Here is a 23,090-nt window from a genome sequence, read left to right on the forward strand (position 1 = left end):
AGTCAAATTTTTTAAACTTAAACTATATAGGTAGGTACATTCATTATCGAAGTAGCACCCACATGTGGTATTTTCTGGAAGAGCCACATTCAAGGGGCCAAAGAGCCGCATGTGGCTCGCGAGCAGCAGTTTGCCGACCACTGTTTTAACCATTGTCCATTCTTCACGCTTCTCCAGTCCCACCCTGCAACCCTCCTGGGCTAAGGACCAAGCCTGCTCACCCTGCTCTGGAGACAGTTCCTGGACCCTTAACCAGAGCATCAGCTGTCCAGAATGGCAGGCAATCCTAGACACTTTACTCAACCAGAACTCTCAACTCCTGTAATTATTAATAAGCTAAACTGTGGAGCATGCATTTGATGAAGATAATCAATTAGAGAGGTAAAGCAACACAAAATTTTTCCTCCCTGCCTGAACAAGCATTGGAACAATGGATAGAGCATCTGTCAAGGGTGCTGAAGACCCAGGTTTGAAACCCTGAGTTCACTAGCTTGAACACAGGCTCTCCAGCATGAACTTGGCATCACCAGTTTGAGTGTAAGATTAAAGATAAAGCCATATGGCCCCAAGGTTGCTGGCTTGAGCCCAAAGGTCATTGGCTTGAAGTGCAAGGTCATTGGCTTGATCCCACAGTCTCTGGCTTGAAAAAAGGGACACTCTTCCCCCCTCCCCGACAAGGCACATATGAGAAAGCAATCAATGAATAACTAAGAAGCTGCAACAAAGAATTGATGCTTCTCATCTCTCTCTCTCCCTTCCTGTCTGTCTATCCCCATCTGTTCTTCCTCCATCTCTCTCTCTCTCTCTCTGTCTCTCTCTCTCTCTCTCTCTCTCTTTCTCTCGTGCTAAATAAAAAAAGTAAATTTTTCCTCACTGAATATCTGCCAACAATTTCCACAAACAAACAAAACTGTCAGACTTCACTATCTTCTCTGAGTCCTGATTAATGGGGTTAGCATTGCATTTAAATTCTTTACCTTTCCAAACTGCACATTTTAAATGACATAAAGGTGCTTCTCTCCCTGCCTGAGACATCATTGTTGCCCACTGCTCTTATTATTTGTAGTCTTTGTGATGCATGAATATATAGTCTATACAAGCTTTGGCAGGATCCACCTGCACCAGTGGTCAAATCTCATAAACATAACCAAAGCCCAGAGCTAGCTGTGCCACGGGCTGATGTTGGGTCTATATTCCCAGTACCTGTTTCACAAAACAGGTTCATTTGCAATAAAAAGGAGGAAACCATGTATTAAGCTTCTTCTAGGAATTCATGCTGTTCTTCATACTCCACCTTCCCCACCCTGCGAGCCTTCCTGGGCTAAGGATGAAGTCCCCTCACCCTGCTCTGGAGACATTTCCAGGTCCCTGGACAAGTGTCTGGAAATAGATGAGAATGCTAAGATTTTCCCCTGATTTATTTCGTTTGGTTCCGAGTTTCTTCTCAATGTCACTGAGACAGCACTATGGAAACCCAGAGAAGGGGGAGTCACGAGAGCTTTAGGTTCTGCTTTTCTTCTGAATATGCCCTGCCAGGCTGAGAAAGTGTTCCCATCCTCCTCCCAACCCTTCCAACCTGAGCCAGGCCTGTGAGCCCAGTCTGTGGTGTTAGCATGCAGCACTCAATGGTCTACTTTGCTGGGCTGCTTTTCCGCAGTCCACCCGCAGATCTGCAGCCTGTTTCCATCACTGCCTCACACATGCATCTGTAGCAGAGCCAATACACCCACCCCGATGTTCTTTTCTTTCCTTTGGGCAAATATCACTTTGATACAACTTATGGTTTTCTTTGGTCACCTTCTCATCCCATGACCAACAAAGTAGTCATCACAGGTGGCAAAAATGAGTAGTATTTGAGATGAACACAACTATGAATCTCTCTGAAATGAGGCTCACTGCCCCCCCAACAATTCTAACAAAGTCACCTCTTTAGTACAGTAGCCCCAAAAGGGATCAAATATCCTTAGATGTTGGAAATTCCTCAAGAGACTATCCTCTTACGCATTTCACAGCTTTGTGATGTTGAATTTGTGTAGTAAGTACAAGGCCTGTTTTGACTGCCTGCCATCCTTCTTTAACCTTTTCACCCTTCTTATGTCAATTCGCACGACTCTCTGCTTGTTTCATTGTTTAGACGCAATTCCAAAGCTTTTACACTTTCCCTCTGTCCTCACCATGACACTTTTCCTAGTTATGTTTTCACGTTGCTACGTCAGAGAGTTCTAGAAAGCAAAATTTCAGGCTGCCACAATTTTTGTGTGTGTGTGACAGAGACGGGGGGGGGGAGGACAGAGGGACAGAGAGGAAGGGAGACAAATGAGAAACATCCACTCTCTCTTGCAGTTCCTTAGTTGTTGATTGATTACTTTCTCATATTTGCCTTGACCAAAAGGCTACAGCTGAGTGACTGTCCCCTTGTTCCAGCCAGGAACGTTAGGCTTCAAGCCAGGAGCCTTTGAGCTCAAGCCAGTGACCATAGGGTCATGTTTAAGATCCCATGCTCAAGCCAGTGACACTGCGATCAAAATGGTGAGTCCGCGCTGAAGTTGGTGATTCTGTGCTCAAGCTGGTGAGCCCGTGCTCAAGCCAGTGACCTTGGGATTTCCAGCCTGGGTCCTCTGCATCCCTGTCTGATGCTCTACCCACTGTGCCACTGCTGGTGAAGCTGGGCTTTCTCTCTTAAAATACCTTACCAAATACTTAAAATATACAAGAAAATGACTCAGATGATGGAATACTTAAGCCATATTCCCCTCTTAGTCTCAGATTAATTACTCACAAGTTTCATATAGAGTGTTCTGTCGGTATGTAGCTCCATCACACAGTGTGTGTGTGTGTGTGTGTGTATGTGTGTGTGTGTGTGTAAATTCATTGATTTATCCAAGAACTTATGCTTTGCTTTAAATAATTTAAAAGAATTGGACCCTCTTTTAAGCTGCACCCCTGTGCATTGGTTTAATACTTCCAAAGTCAGGCTCAGCCCCCTAAGACTCCGTATACAAGTCCTCTGTAAAGGACACCAGTGCTAGAAGACCTAGAACTTTCTTGAATATACTGATGGGGCTCTGGGCAGGCTCCCAATACTAGGCCAACATGGCATATTGATTATTTTTAATGGAAGTTGCTTGAGAAACAGCTGGTGCAAGAACACTCTGACTCTCCCCTCTGTCCCCATAACAGCAGGTAATAAAACTCTCCTATGAAGGATACCCTCCCTACACCGGGAGTTTGACAGACATCCTTATTGCCAGAGATAGGCAATTCAGGACAGAGAGGCCTATATAAAGCAAAGTTGCGAATTCTTTACTAATTATTCCCTAAGTGCCAACTCTGCTTAGATTTTTACTGATTAAGCACTCAAGCTTAAGTTTCCTTGTATGTCACTTCCTCACAAGTTGATTACCTCTTTCTCTAAAAAGTAGAAGAGCTGCCTGCTTTCTACATTTCTTTATATCCCGATTTGAGAGACCATCATATGTGCAAATGAAAATTTTGTTTTCCGTCTGTTACCCTGTCTTGTGTCTCTTCACTTGTTAGACCAACCAGAAAAACAGAAGCGAAGGAGGGAAAGGTCCCTCTCCCCAATGATACACATACACACGTATATATGTATGTAGTTAGAGACAGAATTGCCTGTACATTTGTAAGCGATGTATCTTTAGTTTTATGCACAGATTAGAAGAAAGAGTTCATTCTTTTCTTTTCCTTTCTTTTCTTTGAGAAAAGATGTTCGCTCTGGCAATGAGGAATAAGCATAAGCTGCAGTTTACACATCTCATTGCCTTCCACAGGATGCTAGGGCAGAGACTTGTTTGTCAACATGGGAAAGACAAGGAAACAGACCCACTAGAGAGTGTCTAAGACTGAGGTGACCACATCCTGAGGGAGGCTTTAGGATGGCTCTCCTGTCACATGGCATTTCTCAGGTTTACTCACCTGCACTCTGGCTTCAGTCACACCTATGCGTCTCGCAATGTCCTGTCTGAGGGGAAAACCCACACGTGTTTAGTATTTGGAGTTATGAATAAAATTAATACATAAATACAGTTTATGCTTGGTTTTATAATTGGATTTTACCCTCAAGAACCTCCCCATGTAAAATTTCCTCTTTTCCAGCAATAGCTTGCATTATCAAATTTTTTCCTTTAAACTTTAAGGTTTCATGAGCCACTAAGTACTCAAATAAACAATGTTAACATATAAAAACTCACAGAAAAATCCATAATGCACAATTACAAAAAATTTAAGGATTAAAATGATCCAGTATTGCAAAATCTTGAAGTGTCTCATTCCCCTTGTCTTAATTCCAAAAGTTGTATTTACATAAACAGGCCACCAGCACAGGCAGTGAAAGAAAAAAGAGATAAACTGGACCACATTGAAAATAAAAGCTTTAGTGCTTCCAAAGAACAAAACAAATAGAATGAAAAAGCAGCCCACGAGATGGGAGAAAATATTTGCAAATCATCTATCTGATAAAAAAAATTATACCTAGAATATATTAAGAACTGTTTCAACAGCAGATGAAAGAATCTTAAACTCCCGAATAGCCATTACTCCACAGATGATACACAAATGACAACGAAACACATGGAAGTATGCTGAACAGTACAAATGAATTACTATAGAGATGCACATGGAAACCACACTGATAGCAGCTCATCCCATCAGAAAGACTTCCTTAAAATGTGAGAAAATAACAAGTGTTGGCAAAGACATTGAGAAATGGGAACTGTGTGCATTGGTCCCGGGAACGGATAACGGTACTGCCTGACCCCACACGCGCGGCTCCCTCTGGGGTCACACAGCAGAGGTTCAGGGTCGCAGGGTGAAGAGTTCTGGAGCTGATGGCGGGGACGGTTGCACAGTGAGAAAAATGTTCTTAATACATCTGAGCTGTACACTCTAGAGTGGTTCAGATAGGACATTTTACTTTATTTGTGTTTTACCACAATAAAAATCTTAGAGAAAAAATGAGACTTACAAGAAAAAAAAAAGTGCAAAGGACTTGAAAAAGCACCGAAAAGATGTTCAACATCACGTACCAATAGGGAAATGCAAATCAAAAGCATGAGATACTACTTTACATCCATTGAGATGCTAACATCAGAAAGCAGAAAGTAACCAGTGTCGGGAAGAATGTGCAGAAACTGGAATCCTTGTGCCAGCAGAAGGAAGCATAAAATGGTGCAACTACTATGGAGAACAGTAGAGCAGTTGCTCAAAGAGTAAAAACAGAATGGCCGTGATCAGGAACTTCCGCTTCTGGGTATGCACACACACAAAAGAAGTGAAATCAGTGCCTCCCATGTGATTTAGCACATCCCTGTCCATAGAGCATTATTCACAATAGCCAACAGATAGAAGCAACCCAAGTGCCCATTAATAAATGAAAGGATACACAAAATATGGTGTTACACACAATGGAATCTTAGTCAGCCTTAAAAAGGATGAAGTCCTAGCACGTACGACAACATGGAAAAGACTTGTGGGCATTATACTGAGTGAAATAATGCAGTCACAACTAAGAGACATGGACAAGAGTGTGGTGGTTACCAGGGGTGGGGGGAGGGAGGACGCGGGAGGGAAGGAGGGAGAAGGTTAGGGGGGCAGGGGCATAAAGAAAACTAGATAGAGGGTGACTGAGGACAATCTGACTCTGGGCGATGGGTATGCAACATAATTGAATGATAAGATAACTTAGACATGTTTTCTTTGAATATATGTACCCTGATTTATTAATGTCACCCCATTAAGATTAATAAAAATTTATTTAAATAAAAAAAAATAATGCAGTCACGAAAGGAATACCACTGTGTGACTCCACTTACAGGAGCAGCTCACATCACAGAAAAGAGGAAGGTGCTTGCTGGGCCGGAGGAAGAGCGAGCCGTTTACTGTGCACAGTTTGAGAGTTCCAAGGTGAAAAGGGGTCGGGACACTGACTGTACAATCTGAATGCTCGAAACACTACTGAGCAGTATGCCGAGGCATGGTTAAGGTTGCAAATTTTATCTTTAAGGGATATTTTCCACAATTAAAAATAAAAGGACCCCTGAGCGGTACCCAGACTTGATTCACATGAGGAGTGTGTGAAAATATTTCCCTTGACGCGCAGAAGGCATTCTCTTACCCCTCCCTGGAGACAGGAGGCTTTTCAGACTCAGAAGGGGAAGGGAAGGACAGGGAAGTCTCAGGGGACAGACCAAAGTACTGGAAATACACCGAAAGCCCCTGGAGAACTGGGCCGGTCATGGAGGTGCCACTTACCTGATAACAAGTCCGGGTACTGAGTGCCTTGGAAAGCGCTCTGCAGCTCCTGCCCTTGCTCTGGCGTGAACTTCCAGCGCCGGGCTCCTGGCTGCTGGTTCTGGTGCTGCGGGGCCACGGCAGCCGCCACAGCCGCCACATGGGCCAGCTCAGCCAGCTGCTGCCTGGGCTGCTGGTCGCCGCCGCCGACCCCGTGGTTCCCGACGGCCTCCTGGAAACCGTGTGCTTCGTGATAGATGTCACCTTCGTGGCCAATGTTGCCTCCCTGGTCGTTGTCAGCTTCTTGCTTGCCGACGAGGTTGAAGTCACCTTTGTGGTTGATGTCATCTGCGAGGCCCCAATCTCCTTCCTCACGGTGGCCTTCTTCTTCAGCTTCTGTTGCTGCTTCGTGCACACATTCAGACCTTGTTTCCACTTCAGCGCCAATGTCCATTAGGTTGTAAAAGCCGGGCTCATAGTCATGGAACCCAGGCGGGGGCTCCATGGCTCTGCCGCAGCGCACGCTGGGCGCCTCGGGAGCTGTGGTGGTTGGTAACCCTGCTGGTCCCATTTTGGCGCCAGAAATGGGTTATAATTGGTCTGGGTAAGTGAACTGCCAGCGTGCTCCACTTTAGAGGATTGCTACTCTCTTTTGGTTTCAGCCAATCGCGGTGAGTGGGAGCTTGGGCAGGAAAGCAGCTCGGTGTGGCCAAAAATAGAGGCAGTATAGGCCCCAAGGGAGGTGCTGGTAGTAAGCGTGGTGCGTGGAATCGAGTCTCATTTACAGCCTCACGTGCTGCTCCCCATGTTAGCGAGAGTCTGCCCCGAGGAAAGGGCTGTCCTGGAATAGGAAGCTGAGTTGATGGCGGGGGCAAGAAGGAAAGGCACATGAGGGTGCACTCCATGCTCAGTACTTACTACTGTGAGTGGGGGTTGGGCCAAAGGATATTTTGTAAACTTTTCTCCGAGGTCTCCACAGCTAGTCTGAGTGTTGCTCTTACCCCCACCAATAGGTTTGCACAATGCAGCAAGGTCGCTTCCCCTCAGAAGGCTCTCCCAGAGAGGAGCAGTCAACGAAGTTGCAACTTGAAGGCCCAACGTGCGTTCTCACGCATGCGCCCTACCACAGCCCTTCTTGCAAGTACCCCCTCCTTTTCGCCGTCCAAGCCCTGCCGCATGCGCACCTCAGCACACCCACCCCACCCCCAACACCCGCTCAAATACTCTTCCCGCGCTAGACTCCCGAAGAGCCTTGAAGGACCCAGGCCACAGTCTCACGGACAGCACTCAGGACATGGAGCCTCAGGACCAGTGCAACCAGGATGGCGCCGCCAACCTCAGGCTGGAAGTGGAAGAGGATGGGAAAGACCTGCAGGGTTCGTGTTTTTCGTGATGCGAGCTTCAGCCGCCTCCAAGAATCCAAGGTTTTCTGGGAGAGGCGAGCAGACCGCACGCCCCTCGAAAGCAGCCGCTCACCTCCTCCTTCCCACGGGCTGGGCCACAGGATGACCTGATCTGTCTTTGGGTTTCTCTTACAGATTACGTGCCTCCGGGGGTCGTGGTAACCGCAGAGGAAGGAGAAGAAAGGGCTGAAACTGAGCAGCGAGCAGCAGCAGCAGAAGGAACAGAGAGTGGAGCTGAAGAAGGAGGGTATGAAGCCAGCGGCGAAAGTGAGCCAGACGACTGGGACTTCATGGACGACGAAAGCTACGAGACCAGCGGCGACAGTGGCCGAGAAACAGCAGAGCTGGAGCAGGAGGAACAGCCCCGCCGGGCCGACGTCCAGTCTCCACCGGCGGCGGACAGCATGCAGGTGGCCCGCGAGGCCAGCTTCACCGAGGAGCAGGTGCAAGAGCTGGAGCACATTTTCCAACTCACCTGCTGTCCCTGCCCCTTGTTGAGGTAAACTGATGGCCGGACTCTGTCGCCCTTTCCAGCGAGCACGTGGCGGTGCGCCAGGGCGGCTTTGGAGCGCTCTCACAGGGCCCTCCAGTTCCCTCCTGAACTACAGGCCACCTGGGGGACTGGTCGGGGAGGGGGCGCTGTCCTGCCCTTGGGTTGGGGGAGGGCTGTGGCTTTCGGGACTTAAGGTAAGTAGTGTTGTGTAGTTTTGAAATGATCCAAACTGAGAAACGGGTTGGGAGCTGGTATTTATTTTATTTTAAAACTATATTTGTGAATTTTAGAGATAGACGAGGGGAAAGGCAAGAGAGAGAAACATCGATTTGTTGTTCCACATGTTTAAGCATTCATTGGTTTGATCCTCACATGTGCCCCGGCCAGAGATCAAAGCCGCAAGTGTGGCCTCCAGATGGCGCTCTAACCAACTGAGCTTCAGGGTCAGGGCATGCGCCTAGATTTTAAATATCGTTGTTAGAATCGGACCTTAATGTAAAACGTTTATAAGTCTTTTCATCATAGATTATTTTGACATTGATTTAAAATTTTTTAATGCTGCATTTGAAAATTCTTTACCTTTAGTAGTGCTTTTTCTTCATCCCCTTCAACTTTGCTCTTGAGATGATCTGTCTCTAAAGGAAACTGTAAGCTAGATCAGGGGTCGGGAACGTTTTTGGCTGAGAGAGCCATGAACGCCACATATTTTTTTTTTCTTTTCTTTTCTTTTTTTTCTGAAGCTGGAAACTGGGAGAGACAGTCAGACAGACTCCCGCATGCGCCCGACCGGGATCCACCCGGCACGCCCACCAGGGGCGACGCTCTGCCCACCAGGGGGCGATGCTTTGCTCCTCCGGGGGGTCGCTCTGCCGCGACCAGAGCCACTCTAGCGCCTGGGGCAGAGGCCAAGGAGCCATCCCCAGCGCCCGGGCCATCTTTGCTCCAATGGAGCCTTGGCTGCGGGAGGGGAAGAGAGAGACAGAGAGGAAGGAGGGGGTGGGGGTGGAGAAGCAAATGGGCGCTTCTCCTATGTGCCCTGGCCGGGAATCGAACCTGGGTCCCCCGCATGCCAGGCCGACGCTCTACCGCTGAGCCAACTGGCCAGGGCCAACGCCACATATTTTAAAATGTAATTCCGAGAGAGCCATACAACAACCCGTGTACGTTACGCATTATCCAATAAAAATTTGGTGTTGTCTCAGAGGACAGCTGTGATGGGCTCCAGCCACCCGCAACCATGAACATGAGCGGTAGGAAATAAATGGATTGTAATACATGAGAATGTTTTATATGTTTAAAACTATTTTTTTTATTAAAGATTTGTCTGCAAGCCAGATGCAGCATCATTAGAGCCACATTTGGTTCGCAAGCCATAGGTTCCCAACCCCTGAATTAGATGTTATGGAATGGGAGGGGGCTTGATGATTAAAAGTTATTAAAATAAGGAAATTCAAAAATGCACACCAGAGTTCCTGTCAGCCTTTAGCATGCACTATATATATATTGAATACTTCTACCTGTGCATCAATCACTAGCCAGCTACCTAAATGTTAGATAGATACATGGATAGGTAGACAGATAGACAGATAGAATGGTAGATAGATAGATATGCCAAACCATTTATGGATCTGATTTAATTTATACCAAGGGTAACAGTAATAGTTGAAAGTTGGCAGAGATATTTCCTGTTAGATATTTTTAGTCGTTTCGTAGTTGGTAGCAATGAAAGAAACAGGGAGTCAGAATTTCATGTGTCCTTGGTGACGGTGCTTCCAGGAGACTCGGCTTTTTCTAAATGCTTTGTCAATTGAATTTCAGTGTATATCCTGAAATGGTGTGAGTTCTCCTACTACAGAAATTGGTCCATGGAATACATCTCTCTAAAAGTATTTTAAGTAAGAATGAGATAACTTCTTATGTTTAATTTCCATCCACATCTCTGCATTGTGAACATTTGTGCTTTTCTCCTCTCAGACAGAATATTGCGAGACACCTGAATGTGCCTGAAGCCAGAGTGGAGGTCAGTAACCGGAGTAAAGCCACTGGCGGGGTGGCCACTCTCAAACCTGCTTTAAGACAACTTTATACACCTCTGTCCTGGGCATTCTCAACTTCGTGTGTTTTCATTTTCTTTCCCATCACGGGAAAACAAGTCAGGGATCCTGGTTAGTAAGATAAACCAAATCTAACTTTTGAAAATTTCCCATCATCAGAGGCACCATAATCTCCAACTGGAAAGAGTATTGCTCTAATATATGATACTATTCTTCATACACAAAGATATATATGGGGTGGGACAGAATTAGGTTTACCATTGTTTGAATGGAAAATAGTGCAATAATTAATAAATAATAAAACAAGAATGAACACTGTGTTTATTCTTATGCCCCTTCTGTGTTTAACTCTATATAAGCTATACCTGTAAATATCATAAGTGCATTATACACACAAAGACACATACACACAGTTCAACTCCTAAGACTGGTATCACTGAGATAACACTGCTGTTTCTGTGTCAGGTCACATTGGGGCTAACAGTGAAGTGAAAGTTTCTCATAAGAATGAACCAAGGAGTTCAATTTTACTAAATTACTTCAAAACCACTATAAGCTCATGCATAATGGATAAATTTACATATATTTAGGGATTAGGGGTTGAAATAATTTACACATTAGAACAAAGCAGATGAGCAACTAATGTCTGTTTTGTTAAAGTGAGACTAACTGTAGGGTTAGTCCCCTAGTCTGAGTGCCTCTTTCTCTTACTGTATTTCTTTTTCTTTTTTGCATAGGGCCCACCCATGCCCCATGTTAAGTCTCTTTCCTCCTTCATTTACTCATCTTGCCCTTTCTCCTCCCCTCCAACGTTCTTTCCCTCTGGCTACGTCTACCCTGTTGTCTGTATATATGTGTTAGGGTATATGTTTTAGTCTAATCCTTTCACTGGCTTGGATCCTGTACACTGTTCCCCTTCCCTCTGCCAGCCGTTCATCTGTTTTCTGTGAACCAGTGTCTCTTTTCCTTTCTTCCTCAGTTTACTGTGTTCATTATGCTCCAGATATATGTGAGAGTATGTGGAATTTGTCTTTCTCTGCTTGACTTATTTCAATTAAAATAATAATCTCCAAATTTATCCATGCTGCCAAAAAAGGTGCTATTTCCTCTTTTTTATGGCTGCATAGTATTCCACTTTGTAAATGGACCATAGCTTTTTTTTTCTTTTCTCTTTCTTTCCTGTATTTTTCCGAAGCTGGAAACAGGGAGAGACAGTCAGACAGACTCCCGCATGTGCCGGACCGGGATCCACCCGGCACGCCCACCAGGGGGCGATGCTCTGCCCTTCTGGGCATCTCTCTGTCGTGACCAGAGCCACTCTAGCGCCTAGGGCAGAGGCCAAGGAGACATTCCCAGCGCCCAGGCCATCTTCGCACCAATGGAGCCTTGGCTGCGGGAAGGGAAGAGAGAGACAGAGAGGAAGGAGAGGGGTAGGGGTGGAGAAGAAGATGGGCGCTTCTCCTGTGTGCCCTGGCCGGGAATCGAACCCGGGACCTCTGCACGCCAGGCCGACGCTCCACCACTGAGCCAACCGGCCAGGGCCAGACCATAGCTTTTTTATCTGCTCATATACCTCCATATACATCCACTGAAGGATACTTGGGTTGTTTCTAGATCTTGGCTATTGTGTCTCCTGCATTTTTTTAAGGGTTTCGTAAAAATAATGGAGGTAGTGGCAGCCCTAATTTTTTAATTTTCTGGAATTTCTAATATATCAGCCTGCAAACTTGGTTAAGTTACTAGGTTGTGCATTATGGTGGAGATGAAACAAAGAGTTGCGACATTTGAAATACGTCTAAAAAAGGAAATGAACTAAAACCATTTCAAGCAGAGTTCTACCAACCTAAGACAGGTGGAAATGCTAGGAAGATTGACATGGAGTCGAACATGTGCATTGCGGGTACCGCACTCAGTCAAATTTCAGAAACTGCCGACTGCATTAGTGAACATTCCCTTGCAGAATTTATAATACTTAAATACGTATTGTTTTCCTTAGTGAAGAGATGAGTTGTGTGGAACTTGTTGTTAGTGGGAGGTGGCTCTCAGCACAGGCCTGATTCTCATGAGTGGTAATTTCAAGTAATTTTCCATTTGCTCTGTCAGTGATGACTAAAATACGGGTTGAATGGCTCAAGAGGTGATTGTCTGAGACCATAGATATTTCTAAATTGTATCAAAGAATAATTGGGGGGAAATGTAGAATAAAAAAAGAAAGGAAACCCAGGATGTATAAATACTTATTAGCTTTGCCGCAGAGCGTGCGTGTGAGTGCAGTGATGGGATCTGGCTGCAGATGTGGTGTGGGCTGACCAAAAACGAGCCCAAAAAGGCAGCCCACTGAGTGCTCAGGGCAGGGAGCACAGTCAGGGCCGGCCAGGGCTTGTGAGGACCAGGTCTCTGCTTTCTGTCTGCTGGACAAGCCAGCACAGAGGAGAAGAAACACTTCAGTTCTGGTGAATTGCTTACCCCCTCCATGGTTTTGCATAGCACTGTCTCAATGGGGTTCTAAAGGGAAAAGGAGCCATAGAAACAAATAAAATGTCCTCGATTTTCAAACTCTACCGCATGAATTCCGCCGAGAATTTATTTTCAGTATTGTTGAGATATACTTGATAGAGCAATGTAGACATTTAAGATATACAGCATGGTAATTTGACTTGCATATATTGTGAATTGTCTGACACAGTAGGTTTAGTTTACGTCCATGATGTCACATAGATTAAAAACAAAAAAGGAGGAAATATTTTTTTCTCTGAGAGTCCTGAAAACCCTTAGGGTTTCCTCTCTTAACAGTGTTCACATTAAACCACAGAGCAGTGTCAGGTATAGTCATCATGTTGTATGTAATCTCATTGATTTATTTAACTTATAATGGGAACTTTCTACCACTTAACCTCTTCTTTTTTTTTCTTGAAAGAGACAGAGAGTGAGTCAGAGAGAGAGAGAGATTGTTTTCTCATATGTGCCTTGACTGCGGGCCTCCAGCAGGCTGAGTAACCCCTTGCACGAGCCAGCGACCTTGGGCCCAAGCTGGTGAGCTTTGCTCAAGCCATATGAGCCCGTGCTCAAGCTGATTACCTCGGGGTCTCGAACCTGGGTCCTCTGCATCCCAGTCTGATGCTCTATCCACTGCGCCACTGCCCAGTCAGGCCTGAAAAGTTTTAATTAAAATGCAAACCTGAATAACAAGGGCACAAAGAATATAGTGGACTCAGACAGTTTTGCTTGTTAGCGACATAAAAAAATAGGACGAATCTTACGGAAGAGTCATTTTGTGACCTGTCGCCTACATGTTTTGTTGATCTTTTTAAAATGCCTGTTGCAACCTCTTTCCCGAAGGACAAGGGTTGGCATGGGGACCTCCAGGTGGAGTGACAGGGCTTGGGGCCCCGTGTGATGGGCAGCAGTAGCTCTGGTCCAGGTCCTGGCACTGTAGCTAGAGCAGAGTGAACTGACCTGGTCCTGACCCGGAAAGGAAGGGAGGTGGGGCAGGTGGAGTGCGCAGAATCGACAGCAGTGACGATGTTTTGATCATTCTCCCCAAACTCTTAGCTGACAAAGATTTTCAGAATTTTAAGACATTTGGGTAGAGTCTGTCTAAACACTCGCTACCTCAAAATTCTGAAATATTAAGGCAGTGTCTAGGGCTTCAGCTTTACTCCAGTCCCAGCAAGGCAAGACACCAACTCCGTGAGCCCCCAGGACCAAGCCTCCCCCACAAAACCGTCTTTTCACTATTAACAGGTTTCAAATGATGAATGACCCTTGGGGCATCCTTGAAGGAAGGCTTTTGTCCCAGCATGCAATGCTCCCTATTGACTCAGGGCTGTGCCCTGAGGATAGGCCTTTTGGACATGGGAGCTGTTTCCCTCAGCAGGATTTTTAACAGCACCGACTTTTTACTACGGCTTGCCTCCCACAGGACCACAGGCACACAAGGCATAGCAGTGACAGCAGGCAGAGAGAGGGTGCTTCCTCAGTGCCACCTGCATCTTAGAGTGGTGACAATGAAATGAAAGGTGGAAAGAGAGAGAAAGCACTAAGCCACCCCGTAGCCGGGCACGTAGTTAGGAGGACTTTCCCAACATGTTTTAGCAAGAAGAAAGTAGCTTTCTGTGATACAGTTTAAAATTGTGAGGGCATAGAGCATTGCTTACAGTGTTCTTTTCAGTTATGATATTCAGTGATAATGTACTAACAAATCCCTTTTTCTCTCTGATTGAAGGTTTGGTTTATGAATAGGAGAAGACGTCAGCGGGCCCTGGACCACATTTTCCGTGTTCATATGGGTGTACCCCACAATGCCACCCCTAGTCCACAGCATGCTTGGACATGGAGTGTGCAGCAAGCATGGCCCGGGCTCCCACTGCCCGGGGTGCGGATGCCTGGGCTGCCGCCACCACCAATACCACCCGCCCTTTCTCTGTGCTCCTTTTGTTGTCTACCCCTGCCTTGTCCACCATTGGTGCCCTTTCCCCCTCCATTCTGGCCTCCTCCTCTGCCCTTCTTCATTCCACAGATCCGCCCCGGTGGCCCGCCTCCACGTGGATGGACCCTGTTTGCTTCCCCGTATGGCATGTTTATACTTCCCATTTTCTGAGGAATGTTTTTCTGTGATATGTTTGAGCCAGATTAAATGGAGAATGCCTCACCATCAGTGACAGTTTACCAGAGATCTGCTTTCTGTATTAGATAGAAGTGTTAAGTCAGTAACCCACTGTTTCAGGACATGTTCTTTGTAGTTTCAATAAAGTTGAGAATTCTCTGTGAATTTGTTTCCTGTGTCACATGGGGATGGTGAATGTGATCGACATTGCTAGGACAGTGCCATTCAAAGGGAGGAGACCCAGCCTGTCCCCAACACTTCAGCCCTCCCCTGCCCCTTGCTGCCCCCCCCCCGCCCACTGGGACCACAGGGATACACTGAACACGGCGGGGCGAGTCCTAAGGAGAGAACAGTGAGTTCAATGCACCTTGATCCCACTCAAGCCGACAGCCGAGGACTCTACGGGCAACTTCCAAATAGGCTACTCGGGGACCTTTATGGAGAAGTGGGGCCGGGCACCCATGTGGTACTCTGCACGTTCCTTTCACTCCCTTTTGTGGAGGGGACAAGTGCGTAGAATCTTTCTAGAGGGGCTGCTGCTTCCAATGCCGTGGAGCAGCGGCCAGTCTCATGCATTGCTGGTGGGATGCTCAACTGCACAGACCCTTTGAAAGACAGTTTGGAAGTTTCTTACAAAGACAACCATGCTCGTCTGTATTTACCCAAAAAAGTTATAAAGTCTACACTAACACTTGTATGTGAATGTTTATAGCAGCACTATTCATAGTCACCACAAAGTTAAAAGACCAGTGGTTTCAGGGGCTGGTAATGAGGAAAGGAAGGATCAAAGGTAAGGGACAGGGGTTACTAAGGGAAAGGAACTGTTCTATGTGAGACTCTAACGGCAGATTCCCGATATTGTGCGTTTGCCAAAGCTCACAGAAATGTACAATGCAAACACTGACATGTACAGCACACTGTGGGCTTCAGCTACTACTGTATTGATACAGCTTCATTAACTGTAACAAATGCACTCACAAGTGTTAGCTATTAATAACAGGGCAAACAGCCTGTGTGGGTAGAGGGCATATCACAATTCTCCGTACTGTCTGCTGTATTTTTCTGTAACCCTGACCTGTTCTTAAAATTAAGCCTATTAATTTATTAATAGGAAATAAATAAAAGCTGAGATTTTGGAAGATGAGAAGGCATCAAAGCCAAAGATGCAAGAAGTTCAGGGAACCTAAAACAGGATAAATATAAAAACTGAAATTAAATGAAATAAACATACTTAGGCTTGTCATAATTAAACTTTTTGAAACCAAAATTTAAAAGAAGCCAGAGGCACTGAAGGGATAGCTCAGTTGGTTAGTGCATCATCTAGAAGTGCAAGGGCTGCCGGTTCGATCCCAGGTCAGCACACACGCTGGAACAGATTTATGTTCCTCTTTCTCTCCCTCTCTCTCTGTCTCTCCACCGTTCGTCTTTCACTGAAATCAATAAAAAAATTAATATGAAGCCAGAGAACAATAAAGTAAACAAATGAGTAAGTTAGTAAATAAATAAATAATAAACGAAATCAGAACGGAGAGCATGCATGACAATGAGGAAAGCAATATTCAGAATGATGAGTGACTCCTCATGAGAAACAAGTGAATGCAGAAGACAACATATCTGCCTCTTTAAAAGCTTAAAGAAAACAGTTATCAACTCAGAGTCTTATATCCGCTGGAAGAATTCATCACAAAAATGGGAACTTGAAGATATTCATTCATTCTCTGTCTCTCTCTCTGTGACACAAACACACACAGACACACACACACACACACGTATGACAGTTGAGATAATTCATTTTAGCAACCTCTCAGGCTAAAGAGAAATGATACCACAATATGACTCAGATCTAAAGAAGTAAGAAACAGAAACAGGAAAGGTAAGCTTGTCAAATATATGGTAAAGGGAGGAAACTAGAATTTGGTAGAACACATAATAGAGTATACAGATATACAGTGTGTCTGTAAAGTCATGGTGCAGTTTTGACCGGTCGCAGGAAAGCAACAAAAGACAATAGAAATGTGAAATCTGCACCAAATAAAAGGAAAACCCTCCCAGTTTCTGTAGGATGATGTGGCAGCATGTGCACATGTGCAGATGATGACGTAACACCATGTATACAGTGGAGCAGCCCATGGCCATGCCAGTCGAGATGTGGACGGTACAGAGGAAAGTTCAGTGTGTTCTGTGGCTCACTAAATTCGAATCCGTGACCAAAGTGCAATGTGAATATCGGTGCATTTATAATGAAGCGCCACCACATAGGAATAACATTACTTGGAGGGATATGCAGTTGAAGGAAACCGGCAGTTTGGTGGAGAAACCCCGTTCTGGTAGGCCATCAGTCAGTGACGAGTCTGTAGAGGCTATACGGGATAGCTACCTAAGGAGCCCTAAAAAATCTGTGTGTGAGCCCACATCAAACTGCACTGAATAGGTATGAAACTGGGAGAGTTTCCCTTTTATTTGGTGCAGATTTCACATTTCTATCGTCTTTTGTTAGTTTCCTGTGACCAGTCAAAAGTGCACCATGACTTTATAGGCACACTTTATATTACTAACCAATATTATCTTAATAAATTTAAAAATTAAAAATAAATTATGGGGAAAGGGAAATATAGATAGATTGATAGATAGATGATAGATAAATAGATGGATAGATAGACACATAGATATATAGAGAGATAGATAACCTGCATAATTAGACAGATGTTGACATTTTATTCTAGCCAACAGCTGGACAACACCTCAGCTATGGTGGCCCTGTCCCACAGAATGTTCCTTCATGACTACTGAGCTGTCTTTCCCCTAAGAGTACAGTTCAGATCCGGATGTTACGCACCCCTCACTTTGACACTGATCCTCTCTCAGAAAAAGACCTGGAAACATGGTTTTTATTTCTTCTCACAGGGATGGATCTTAGATTACAGAAGCAACTTTTGAATTCCAGGAACTTGTGATTTGGGTACTGCTCTTTGTAAATGGGCAATAGAGAGACACAAAACAGGCCAGAAATGACTGTGGAACACTTCCATGCCAGGCAGGGTCCTAGGTTCCCCCGTGTACTGATGTGTTGAAGCATCCAGAGAACCTGAGGAGATGCGTACATCCTGGGAGACACAGTGAAGGGGGTTGTGAACGGTAAGCTCGGGAGTCAGCCAGCCTGTGTTCCAGACACCGAACCATGAACGAATGTCTTAAACTCTCTGTGCCTTATGTTTCACTGGAAAATGAAGTGATAGCAGTACCCGCTTTATTTATGAGTGTCAAATGTGTTAGTGTCTGTACAGTGGCTGACACAGGACCTAGCACTTAGCAGTGCTAGTGATGTGTTAGCTATCTTAAAGCTTATTTATTTATTCTCAAAGAGATAAAGCAAACTTACCTTTCTCGACATCTCAGACACCTACAGGATGCTGCACACAGTTAAAGGGCCGGTTCATCCCAGGACTTTAGGATGTCCTTTTGCTGATAGAGTCCCCGAGGGACTGGGAGGGGGCAGAAGATGCCTAGTAGCAGCAGGACTAATAACCCTGGCCTCCCTTTTAGATGGGAGAGGACGTTTTCATTGCAGAGCCCATGACTTCCAGCCCTCCTGCAATTGTCACGTACTCAGGGCCGTTCACACTGGCCTGGTCAAGACAATCCAACATGATGTTCAGTTAATGGGCACATACTATTGATATTTTACATTATGACTGGATTCGGAAGAGAGGAGGATGAAAGAAAAGGATAAAGAACAAAGGGCAGAGAGATAGAAGAGTATGAAGACTCCTCCTGAGGGTGAATACCTGACATGTTAGCAAAGTGCTCACCGTGAGATAGGTAAGCTGCTCATCTTTGACCTGGGTGACATGGGAAGATAGCCCTGACTTCTGAAATACTAATGAGCTCTTAATGGTTTAGAAAAGAGCATTCTACACCTGAATATAGTGTGCATCATTTTGTCCTCACTTTGACGTTTATTCTGGAAGTTGCATTAATATCTACATACTGGACCTTCTTGGGAGGAGGGTACAACCTCCAGCACCCCCACTTCATACCCACTCCACTCCAGATGAGTTTGGGGCGTTATTTTTGCCCAGTCAGATATAACAATAGAATTGATCCTGGAATAAAAGAGTTAAAATTAAAATGAGGTAAATGTTTTATTTCATTTTCTTTGAATTTTGGAAAAAATTTTAATTTATCGTGCTCACATGATTTCAAGTGTCCCACTTAATGAATTTTATTCAATTGAATTTAAAAACATGCATCTGTGAGAGGTGATAAAATGTTCCCCAGTCAACTCTCTATTCCATAGGGTACGGAAAGCCCTGACTCACTTCTGCAAAGCCAGTCATCACAGCACACTGAAGGCTTATTCTTCCCAGCACTCCATGAGGCAAATTCCTATTTCTAATAGAGAATGAAAGAATTACATAACTCGTCGAAAGGTAGAGAACACGCACACACAAATGCTTAGAAACACATATATGCTTCCCTGAGGTACCGTGTGAGTTGAGAAGGCAATAGACAATCATATTTCTGAAAGTATTTTTATGCAGTAAAACATTTTTGAAATTTCCTGTTCAAACAATAGGAGCAGTAACAATGAATCTTAGGAAATTTAAATGAAAATCTGGCAAAGTTTTTACCCACCTCTGGCTTCTGAGATTTACATTTGTTTGTACCTGTGATTCCTCTAATTAAAATTTGGTAGAGTAAAATTTTGAAATACGACTATGGTTTTTCTTCACATCACTTCCAGAATCAGAAAAATGTAAACACATTATTTTATATGTTTATTTATGTGCATGATTGTATGTATTTGCATGTGCAGTTGAGCGTAATTTCTTTAATTCATTTTTGCATTTCCACAATTTTACATTGCTTTTAGAATTGGCACATGACAAATACTTCAGTGTTCCTTGTACATATACTCCACTTTAAACACTGATACTGATAATTACATCAACAGCATTGGCTAAGTACTAGTGTTGAAAGGGGGCCCTAGCTGCTGAATTAAATTAAGAATATGCAGATTATGATCAGCTGAGTGAGGAGGCACAGGCCACCCACAAGGGGTCAGCAGAGAGTCCCCAGATGGTGGAAATAGAAACTCCAGGATCTTTTCCATTCATGGCACATTTTTTTTTTTGTATTTTTCTGAAGTTGGAAACAGGGGAGACAGTCAGACTCCCGCATGTGCCCAACCAGAATCCACCGGGCATGCCCACCAGGGGGTGATGCTCTGCCCATCTGGGGCATTGCTCTGTCGCAACCAGGGCCAATCTAGCGCCTGAGGCAGAGGCCATGGAGCCATCCTCAGTTCCAGGGCCAACTTTGCTCCAATGGAACCTTGGCTGTGGGAGGGGAAGAGAGAGACAGAGAAGAAGGAGAAGGGGAGGGGTAGAGAAGCAGATGGGCACTTCTCTTGTGTACCCTGGCCGGGAATCGAACTCTTGGCTCATTTTCAATACACTCACACAAAGAAAGTGTGGTTTCAAGATCTCTTACCTACTGACCCTGAAAGGGAGCTGTTTTGAGCAAAAGCAAGGGCAGTTCTCTGTCCCAGGTCACCAACTCGGGAGCTAGAGAGCCAAGTAGCAAGCATCTACTACATAAAAGGTGGTTGGTCCGAGGTCACCCATTTTTCTCAGCTTCAACTTTCTAAGTGGTTGCCCTGGCTGGGTAGCTCAGTTGGTTAGATCATCATCCCAGAGTACTGAGATGTCTGGTTCTATCCCCAGTCAGGGCACATACAGGAAGAGATCAATATGCCTCTTCCATTCTTTTTCTATTCATTTTAGAGAGGAGGGAGGGAGGAAAGGAGAGAGAGAGAGAGAGAGAGAGAGAGAGAGAGAGAGAGAAGGGCAGAGAGGCAGGAAGTATCAATTCCCATATGTGCCTTGATCAGGAAAGCCTGGGGTTTCTAACTGGCGACCTCAGCATTCCAGGTGGATAATTTATCCACTGCACCACACTCTCCCTCCCAGTCTCCCTCTCCCTCTCTCACTCCTTCTCCCTCTCCATCGCCCTTTCCCTCTCCCTCTCCTTATCCCTCTCCCTCTCCATCTCCCTCTCCCTCCTCCTCCCCCATCCCCTATCCTCCTCCCCCCTCTCTCTCCCTCTCCTTCCCCCTCTCTCTCTATCTCTCCATCTCCCTCCCTCTCCCTCTCCCTCTCCCTCTCACTCCTCCTTCCCCCTCTCTCTCCCTCTCCCTCTCTGTCCCTCTCCCTCCCTCTCTCCCTCTCCTTCTCCATCTCCCTCTCCCTCTTCCTCCCCCTCCCCCTTCCCTCTCTCTCTCCCTCTCCCTCCCCATCTCCCTCTCTCGCTCCCTCTCCCTCTCTCTATTCCTCTCCCTCTCCATCTCCCTCTCCTTCTCCCTCTCCATCTCCCTCTCCCTCTTCCTCCCCCTCCCCCTCCCCTCTCTCTCTCCCTCTCTCTCCTTATCTCCCTCTCTCTCTCCCTCTCCCTCTCCCTATTCCTCTCCCTCTCTATATCCCTCTCTCTCCCTCTCTCTCTCCCTCTCCTTCCCCCTCTCTCTCTATCTCTCCATCTCCCTCCCTCTCCCTCTCCCTCTCACTCCTCCTCCCCTCTCTCTCTCCCTCTCCCTCTCTGTCCCTCTCCCTCCCCCTCTCCCTCTCTCTCTCCATCTCCCTCTCCTTCTCCCTCTCCATCTCCCTCTCACTCTCCCTATGTCTCTCCCTCTCCCTCCTCCTCCCCTTCCCCCTCACCCCTCTCTCTCCCTCTCCTTCCCCATCTCCCTCTCTCTATCCTTCTCCATCTCCCTCTCCCTCTCCCTCTTCCCCCCTCCCCCTCCCCTCTCTCTCCCTCTCTCTCCCTATCTCCCTCTCTCTCTCCCTCTCCCTCTCCCTATTCCTCTCCCTCTCTATCTCCCTCTCTCTCCCTCTCTATCTCCCTCTCTCTCTCCTTCTCCCTCCCCCTCCCCCTACTCCTCCCCCTCCCTTCCCCCCTCTCCCTCTCCCTCTCCCTCTCTCCCTTTGCCTCTCTCTCTCTCTCTCTTTCTCTCTCTCCCTCTCTCTATCCCTCTCCTCCTCTCTCTCTCTGCCCTTCTCCCTCTCTCACTAACAATGATAAATAAAATAATAGTAAAGGTGCACGGGAAAAAGAAGGCACATAGTACTGGTGAGAATTCCAAGTTCAGATTCTTCATCAAATGACACATCTCTCTGTGTGAGCAGGGTTGTCTTACTGTTAAAATTCCTAGGCAGCAACTGCAGAGCGCTGTGCTCTGCTCACAGTACTGTGCTCTGCTCTGTACCTCCAGGCCTGGTGGTAGACACTACCTGCATCCCCGCCTTCACTCCTCTCAGCAATCATATCCGGTACATGTTGTTCCCAGCCTCACCTTTCTACCTCTTCCCACCCCAAAACACCATGCATCTCAGCCAGGCTAAGGAGCAAAATCAGCGAAAATCAAATCCAGTTACATAATCAACACATCTTCACAACACAAACATTCAATAAAGTGTAATGCTGCCTGTGGAGAGGGACACTTTTGAGTTTCTGAAGCTGTGACCAAATCAGGAAGCAAAATATGGACCAGAACGCTAAGAAAAAGGAATCAACAGAACGGGGGAGATATTTGCAGTGATTGATAGCTAAGCACTAGTTACTTAAAAATATTTTAGAAGTTATTGAACTCAGGAATATCATCAAAGGTGCCAGTGTCCAAAGGGGAAGAGAATATACAGCACAGGACAAGAAGCACTCAGATGTCTGACCAGGTGATGGCGCAGTGGATAGAGCATCAGACAGGGACGGGGCGAACCAGGTTCAAAACCTCAAGCTCGCCGGCTTGAGCTCGGGCTCACCTGGTTGGAGCAAGGCCAACAGCTTGAGCTCAAGGTCGTTGGTTTGACAAGGGGTCACTCACTCTGCTGTAGCCCCCGGTCAAGGCGCATATGAGAGAGCAATCAATGAACAACTACAGACCTGCAACAAAGAATTGATGTTTCTCATCTCTCTCCCTTGCTGTCTGTCTGTCCCTCTCTTTGTCTCTCTCTGCCTCTGTCACACACACACAAAAAAAGTGCACAGAAGGAAACACTGGAAAAAGTATAAAAGTCATTATGGAACAAGAAATTGCAAGTACAACAAAAACCACTTTAAACCTATGTAAAAAACAAAAACAAATGTTGAATGAGATACACACAGTTTTTGAGGCTTTGGGCAAAATTATATGATGCCCATGGCCATAACAATAGCTGGCATTATTGTGCCCCCTTACTCATAATATTTCTATGTCGGGGAACTATTGTTTCCCCATTTCACAGAGAGGAGGA

Source organism: Saccopteryx bilineata, chromosome X, assembly GCF_036850765.1.
Source record: "Saccopteryx bilineata isolate mSacBil1 chromosome X, mSacBil1_pri_phased_curated, whole genome shotgun sequence".
NCBI classification, from domain to species: Eukaryota; Metazoa; Chordata; class Mammalia; order Chiroptera; family Emballonuridae; genus Saccopteryx; species Saccopteryx bilineata.